At 33.1% G+C, this 7,860-nt stretch overlaps 1 long non-coding RNA gene across 1 annotated transcript; it reads right to left on the reverse strand.

Moving 5' to 3' along the window:
- Window positions 1-918: 918 nt before the first annotated feature.
- Window positions 919-7,119, reverse strand: LOC107202643. The gene is made up of 4 exons (XR_001520772.1): window positions 7,036-7,119; window positions 6,571-6,806; window positions 3,741-3,842; window positions 919-2,474 (listed from the first exon to the last, which is right to left on the reverse strand). It is a non-coding gene; the product is annotated as an uncharacterized LOC107202643 (long non-coding RNA).
- Between the last annotated feature and the right edge of the window lie 741 nt (window positions 7,120-7,860).

A 7,860-nucleotide genomic window follows, 5' to 3' on the forward strand; every position in this document is an offset into this window, starting at 1 on the left:
CATTTATACTTCCTTGGAGAGAAGGAAGAAGAGTGTTAGTGACACCACTGTCATTCCATTCTAATCTCCAGCTTCATGTTATTCGACCTTTCCTGTGGTACAGTAGTTGCCATGGTAAAGCTTATCTGAATCCCTGTTACCCAAACCCCTTCTCTTTCTGTTTCTCCTTTCTTTTACTTTTCTACAAAATGTCAGCAATGTCTGATTTTTGCTTTATCTTTTAGAATGGAAAAATGATCATAAATGAAAAAAAACTCTCAGTTTTGTTCAAATTTTTGGGCACAGGCAAGATGCTACATGCTGTAACTTCTGAAGCCATTCTTGTCTAGTCAAGAGATGCAGACAAATATCTCCTGTTACATGTGGGTAATTTTTTTAATGAGTTCTTCTGTTTTCCATGAGTAAGAGAGGATTTATATAGCAACATGGAAATTGTCATGCAGAGTACAGAACACCGAGTCTTAGCACAGAAATTAACAGTAATGTAAACAATATTCAGACTGACAGAAAAATAATACATTTTGTTTATTTCATTTAACTTATTCTACTTCTGTCTACAACAATGACTTGGGATGGTTTTGATAATCAAGTCTCTTTAAACCATTCCCATCAGTGACTGTCCCCCCAAGCTGTGCATGACTGGTTATCTCCAAGTCTTATTTCAAGCTGTAACCACGCTTAAATTATTTAAAGGAAGACATATTCTAGAAGATTAATATCTATTAAATTGCCAAAAAAAGAGAAGGTAAATATATTTTTTCCCTCCCAGAATCTTTGTAGCCTTACTTTGTATGTTTTATAATAGCTTCATATCTTTCCTATGTTGTGGTAAGCAAACCCACACAGAATATTGAAGGTGAGGCCACACCAGCACAGAGCAGAGAGGGACAATCCCCTCCCTCAACCAGCCAGCAAGGCTGTGCATGAAACATCCTAGAGATAAGGATTGCATTTTTTTAAGGAAGACCTTGTGAAATAAGCCTGAAGTATAAGCTGAGAAGACTGCATTTTACAGAGTGCTGCACTGAATTATTTAAATAGAAATACTGGTTTTTCGTCTGCTTTGAAATTTCTGTTTTGAAATTTTCACTATATTTTGTAGATGAACAAATTTGATGATGCAGGTGGTAAAAACAGCTGTGATATTTTAAAATATTGTCTTACAATACCATATTAATAACCTGTTACTCTTTTATGAAATTTCAAGGGGAATGGAGTTAGTCTGAACAGACACTAAAGTGTTCTGAAGTAGCTTGGGTAACTTTGCATGGCAGCAGGTTTATAAACATTCTTCCAGCTGAGTGGTGGTGCCAAAACCTCCAAGTGAGGGGCCAATCCAAACTGTGTCTAGTTAACACCTTTAACTGACTCAGGATGTTATGTGATTGATCAAATTTTTCTGAGATTGCAAGAATTTTACTATAAATGAAGGGTGAAAATGTGATTGTTTAATATTTAGATCAACACCTTTCTTGAAACATTTTCTGAATTGTGTGAGAAATTCTCCCCCTTTTAAAGCAGCTGAGAGGTGTACCCTGACTTTATTCACAGAACACCTTCTGATATAAAAGGCAGGGAAAGGAAGAAAAGTACAAATGCAAAATATGTTTCATAGACAAAACAGTTTGGGATAATTTACATTGTTTATTTTTTTTTAATTAGAAAACATTGTTTCCAGCTGATTAACTTTCAATATTTTTTTTTTGTGAATATTTATCCTTTATAAATCTTTATGATTTCCTCCATTCTTCCTGCATTCTACTTTAAATGATTTTTTTGTTTGTTTCATTTTCCCCTTGGCTTACTCATGAAAGTCTTACACTGAAATTAATTTCAACCATCTAAAATATATGCTGTTCCAGGCATTGTAACAGCATAGAGAGAAATACTGTGTTTGAATTAACATAAGGATAAACTATGAAACACAACAAACTATTTAAAATATGCAATAAAGATTTTTCCAAGAAGTAACAGAAGGGAAAATGGTGGAAAATGCTGTTTCATATCTTAACTTGTCATTTTAACCAGAAAACTTCACTGATCAGTCTCTAATGCTATAATATAGGTGGTACAGATTACACATAGGTATGATAATTTTATAGCTAAGAAATATTCTTTAAGAAACATAATCTTTGAAACATTATACATAATTCCTTCTTTTTTCTTTCATCTATGGTATGTTCCCAGTACCTCACTTCATTCTAACATGCCAGGAAAGCAGAGTTACTCTCTCAAGAGTAGGAAATAGAGACTGGAATAATAAATAGACTGAATAGTGGCATAAGCAAATTAAAAAATCAAATTAAGCATTCTAACACAGAGACACGTGTCACCATCTTAAGTGTTTCTGTTATTCCTGCAAAAGGGGACCGAATCCTTAGAGGATGGATTTATTCACTACAAGTTTCTTCCAGTCTGAAGAAATGACCATGAGTGCAGTTTGTTGTAATTTTCCCAAGTCCAAGCTCAAATTCCTGCAAGAAATTACATCTGCACTATGAAACAGATATTTAATTAGTTAAATGTCTTTGCTAATAATAAATTATTGATGTAATCTATATAATAATGATACTATAAAGTAATATATATATATATATATACACATTTAATACACATATAAAATAATGAATATATTACTATTCACAGAGAGAGTTCAGTTTCAAATGAAGTTGAGCTCAAGCTCACATGTCATAATAGCACCAATGTGAAACCTGCTGCAGTCTGTTATTATTCTCTCTAGGGCTGAATTCCTTTTATTTTAGTATTTCACATACATTTAATTTTCAATTTAAAAGCCCAGGAAAAAAAAATACACCTTTTTTTGGTGCATTTTAATCTTTGAATTTAGAAATATATTTATAAAAAATTAGGAAAATTTCTATGGCAGTTAGCATTATCTTCTGGACTGAAACTTAAATTTTAATATTTTATAAACTGTAATATATACTTACTAAGCATATTGTTCATTGATTGGTCTAGTATTTTCAAAAGCATCAGTTAATATGTAAAATAAGTTAGAAAACAACATAGATTTTCAGCCTCCCTCAAGTATTGATTATCAGAGGTTTTTAAGCCTCTGATAATCTCATCCACACAGTCATGTTTGATGGTCACTGAGAAGATTTCATACTTCTTAGTCCCTATATATTCTGACTGTTACTGCAACCTAAGACAATAAATCCTACAAGTTCACTTTGTGTTATATGAAACAATAATTCAATTTTTTTAAAAATTTTGTTTCTTGTTGCATATATTTTGCCATGCAAAATTGCATTGCTATTTTCTATATTTACTGCAGAACTGACATATTTTGGGAATAAGACATAAGTGGGAGAAAAATGGGTTAGAAGTTTAAAACAGGAACATGATTTTTTTTTTTCAGTTTCTATAAACATTATGTACAGTAAAAATTATGTTTGAATTCAAAGATATTGCTTAGGTTTGTTATCAAGCTCATAATGCAACCTAGAAATTTTAGATAATTATTCTTGACTATAAAAAAATGGATTTCTGATAAATATTTATGTCAGAGACATTGAGAGAATAAATGTTGGACTTTCTAGGAGTTGTGCAAAGATTATCAACATAACATTATTTGGACAGTTTTCTATAATTTTGCTTTTCAACAAGAATGAACATCATGAAGGACAAACACCCTAATAAATACTGATATCAGTGTAAAAGTATTATATACATTCAATTTGTAATGACTAGCTAGAGTCATTGTTTACCACACTCACCTGAATATGTTAAATCAAAAGTGTTATGAAATAAGGATTCTGGGTTATCATAAGTCTTCAGAGTATTTTTTCCCCCAGAGGCAGTACCTGTTAAAGTGGCATCTGAAAAGATTTACAAGATGCTAAAAAAACTGTCATTCAAATTGAAATGTTCATTTTCAACCTGCACTGACAAATATCCTTTGGCTTACACCTTCCCCAATGTTTAAAGACATTTGCAATAAAGTTTTGTTGATTGTATTTCCAGTGCAGCATATTACATATGATTTTGGGTTAATGTACAATTATTTGATAAAAAACCCAAAGAAGTAGTCAGTCTTCTGGTGTTATATATGTACATGTGTGTGTGTAGCAAACCAAAGGATGATACAAATATTCATCTGAAGTGTTTTTGCATGGATGAATGAATTTATTTGTTGATACACACCAGTATGTTTGGCATTTTTACATTTTCAATGTAAAAATGTGGATGCTTGTGCATATATCATAATGAACAAATATATTTTTAAAGCATTTGTACAGATTTATAGCAAGAAAGAGAAATATTTCATTCTAGGGAAGTTCATCACCAGAAATATTCTTTTATTACCCTGCATGAAATATTCTTTTGTCACAGGAAATAGTGTATATTTACAGTTGAAAATAATGTTTCTTTAAAAGGAATATAACTTCACTTTTGCAAGGTACAGAACAATCTGAATACAGGTGAAAATCCCCTCAACATTCCCTCATCCCCCTCCTTTCAACACTCCCTCCCCCTCCCAATCCAAACAAACCAGAAACCTGTCATAAAATAAGCACTCAGTAAAACTAAATAAAATCAAAGTGATATGTCTGCCATGGGATGAAAGAGATGGTGTAATAGTAGTTAAAGCATAATATGTTTAAGCCTGGGGATAAAGTGAAGTGCAGATGTGTCATTCCTAGAATAAAAATAAACTAATAGTTCAGCTATAAAACCATAGCTGCAAGGATTTTAGAAGCAGGTAAGAACACATCAGTTTTTATGTGCCATCCAAGGTCTTATATCATAGTCCCTGGCTGATCCTCTTTTTGGATTAAGGAACACTTTTACTCACAAGTGTTGTTAAGTATTCCAAATGTAGGCCTTGTCCTTCTAATTAAGAAATGTGATTTTTAAAGCTTCTATGAGTTTGTTTTTTGGTTTGTTTCGATGGATATTTTTTATGGTTTTTTTTTATTAATTTGCTTGTGTTTTTAACTCACAAAAGGTCAGAAACCACACACAATGCTAAATCTTACCTGTAATGTCCCTTTCTGATTGAAAAGATTCATCCTATTCTCGAGTAACTGCCCAGCAACCAGTATTTTGCATTCTCTCAAACTGTATTATTACATTTTTAGAAAGCAATAATGATGAGGGGAACCATCATGCCACAAAGAAAGTTGTAGGTCTCATACTGAAAGCTCAGCTATGGCCATGCCATGGATTTCCTGAGCTATGTGGAGCATGTGGACAGAGGCAGCATTGTATTTACAGGTTTCCCCAGAGCAACTAGCAACTATTACAGCCTTAGAGCATGGAGCCTTTCACTGCATTTTACCAGCAGTTAAAATCTCCCGACCCCTGACTGCAGGAGAAAAGAAAAACACTACCTGTTCTTAAGTGAACTTAGCCAGAAGAAACTTTCATAGAAAATTACCCTCTCACTAAAAGCAGCTCGAATACACCTACACATTTCTCCTGAATGAGCACAAAAGATGTGTCGGCGGTCATGAGTGAGGTAACTGTTCTTCCACTCTCTCCAAACATTCACTGTCTCATCTACTTTGACCTCTTCTAGATGAAGAGGTGCTTTTCACTCAGTCTAAAAGTAATGATCCTCTACTTTGTAATATTTTTTCAAGTTAAGTGTTAGTGAAACAGGGAAAAGGCCTGCATGTGTAGTCAGGTAGAATGCTCTTAGTCTGTGCTTGTACCATTTACACTATCTTATGCTGCTATAACAGGCTGTTAGGAAACATCTCAAATGCGTGAATTTAAATAAAGAGAGAAAATCCAGGATGAGAAAGACACTGTTGAGTCATGAAATGCAGTCTATTTTCTAGACATGTTTCAGGTTTTTTTACAGAATTAAATATTACTGTTAGGCATTGTGTCACGAGAGAGAACAGCATGTTCTATGAAGAACCTGACAAGGAAAATTTGCAAGAAGAAAATAATATGTTAAAGTGAAATATTTTTTTTTCTCCTCTTTTCAAAGTGATACTTATTTTAAGTAATATTATTCTTGTTGTGACATTAGCTGCAGAAACGAAAAAAATATGACTATCTGTTAATCAGGAAGAGCTGGAAGCTGAATCTTGGTGCTTGTAACAAATGATATTAGATAAAGCTGAAAATCTCTATGATCCAGTGATAATATTATACAACATTCAGGAGTTATATGCATGATTTAAAAAGGAAGAAAACTGTAATTTATCAGGATACTTTCACTATTAAAATGCAAATTATGCATTGACAACATATTTAACGACTCTTATTGTTTCTGCTTAGGAAAGAAATTATTATATTTCTGCTGTGGAGGGGGAGCTTTTCCAAATCACTGTCTATGATATTCCTTAAGAATTGAGCTAAGCATAACATAGTAGCACAGTAAATCACAGTATCTAATGATAGACACATTTTGTAATTTGCAAACCAGGTTTGATCATAATTTTTGAATATACAGTATTATGAATTTTATATGAAAACTACACAGCCACGAACAAAATATGTAAAGTGAAAAATATACCACTTGGCTGTCCCACTCCAGACCCTCTTGATGGTTTACAAAGCAATCACAAAGAGATTCTTCTCTTCACCCACCTTATATACAATTGCATTCTCCTTGTCTGCTACTGGCAATTTATTCTCTTTTGCCTCAAGGGACCTTGAGCACCTTGATTCCTAGAGAGACACCAGCCCCCATTCAGAGGTAGAAGCAAAAATGATGAGTTTCTCCTTGTTACTGTTCTTTTCTCCTCCCTGACTCCTTTTCTTCTGCTTTGCTGTATACAGCTTCTGTAGCACTGAAGTCATTCAGCTGAAGAACATTTTCTGATCTACAAGACACGAAACATATTGCTGAGACAGATTTATAATTTGTACTTGTTTTAGGAAATTATCTATGGAGAAAAAAGGGTGCCCTGAAGAACCACTTGTTATCAATGGACTGCATCTTAATATACAATGAAATTAAAGCCTTTGAAATGTTTTACTTTTCCAATAAATTTGATCTGCAACAGTTTTAATAGCAACAAGAACTCAAGTTTTTTCTTCCTCTTTTCTTACCTCTTCTAAATATACTCTGCCAGTCATTTTACATGAAGATTGTTCAATGAAGCAGCTGAAATTCTCTATCTTTTACCATTCAACTAAACTATTCTGTAGAAACATGAAAAGGGGTAATTTACTCCAAATATTTGCAATTCAGTGAACTCATGTAGGTAACAATCTTTAAGAATACATAAAAAAAAAATTAAAAGGAAAACTAAAATAATGTAGTTTATGAATTTATAGCAAGGTTACTTTTCTCAATCTAGCTGATGTTAGATCTTTAGCCATCTAGATTAGTATTGTTTGGTTGAATTGGCTATATCTCTTTAGTTTTGATTTGCAGGTTTGGGTTGTTGTGTTTGTGCTTTATCCACAGTGAAATTACATTCTTGCCTGAGATTCTGAGCTTTACAAAATCCTCCTTTCTTTGCTGTGTGCTCCCATCACCATCAGGTACTGCTATTGACTGCTTCTGTGCAAGTGGTTTAATCTGTAGGAAGAGAAGTGGCAAGAGCACAAAACAAGCAAAGCACTCCAAACTGCAAAGGACAGGTTGGAAAGGGGGTTACCAATGTAGCATTTGATAAAAGACTTACAAAATAGCATGACAAAACATACAAACGTAACAGCAAACCAAAGAAATAAAAGTGTACAGTATTAATCCTTCACTAGAAAACCTGCTCAGACATCTCAATTTTAATTGTCTGATAAATGTCCTAGAAATTGTTTTCACTAAGAAGGAGTGTTTCAAGGCTAGTTAAAGGCTAGCAAAATTACCACCACCATAAAAGAAGCTTACTTTAACCAGAAGCTAAAATTATTTTGAAACATTAACTACAT

Source organism: Parus major, chromosome 4 (assembly GCF_001522545.3).
Source record: "Parus major isolate Abel chromosome 4, Parus_major1.1, whole genome shotgun sequence".
In the NCBI taxonomy this organism is placed as follows: domain Eukaryota; kingdom Metazoa; phylum Chordata; class Aves; order Passeriformes; family Paridae; genus Parus; species Parus major.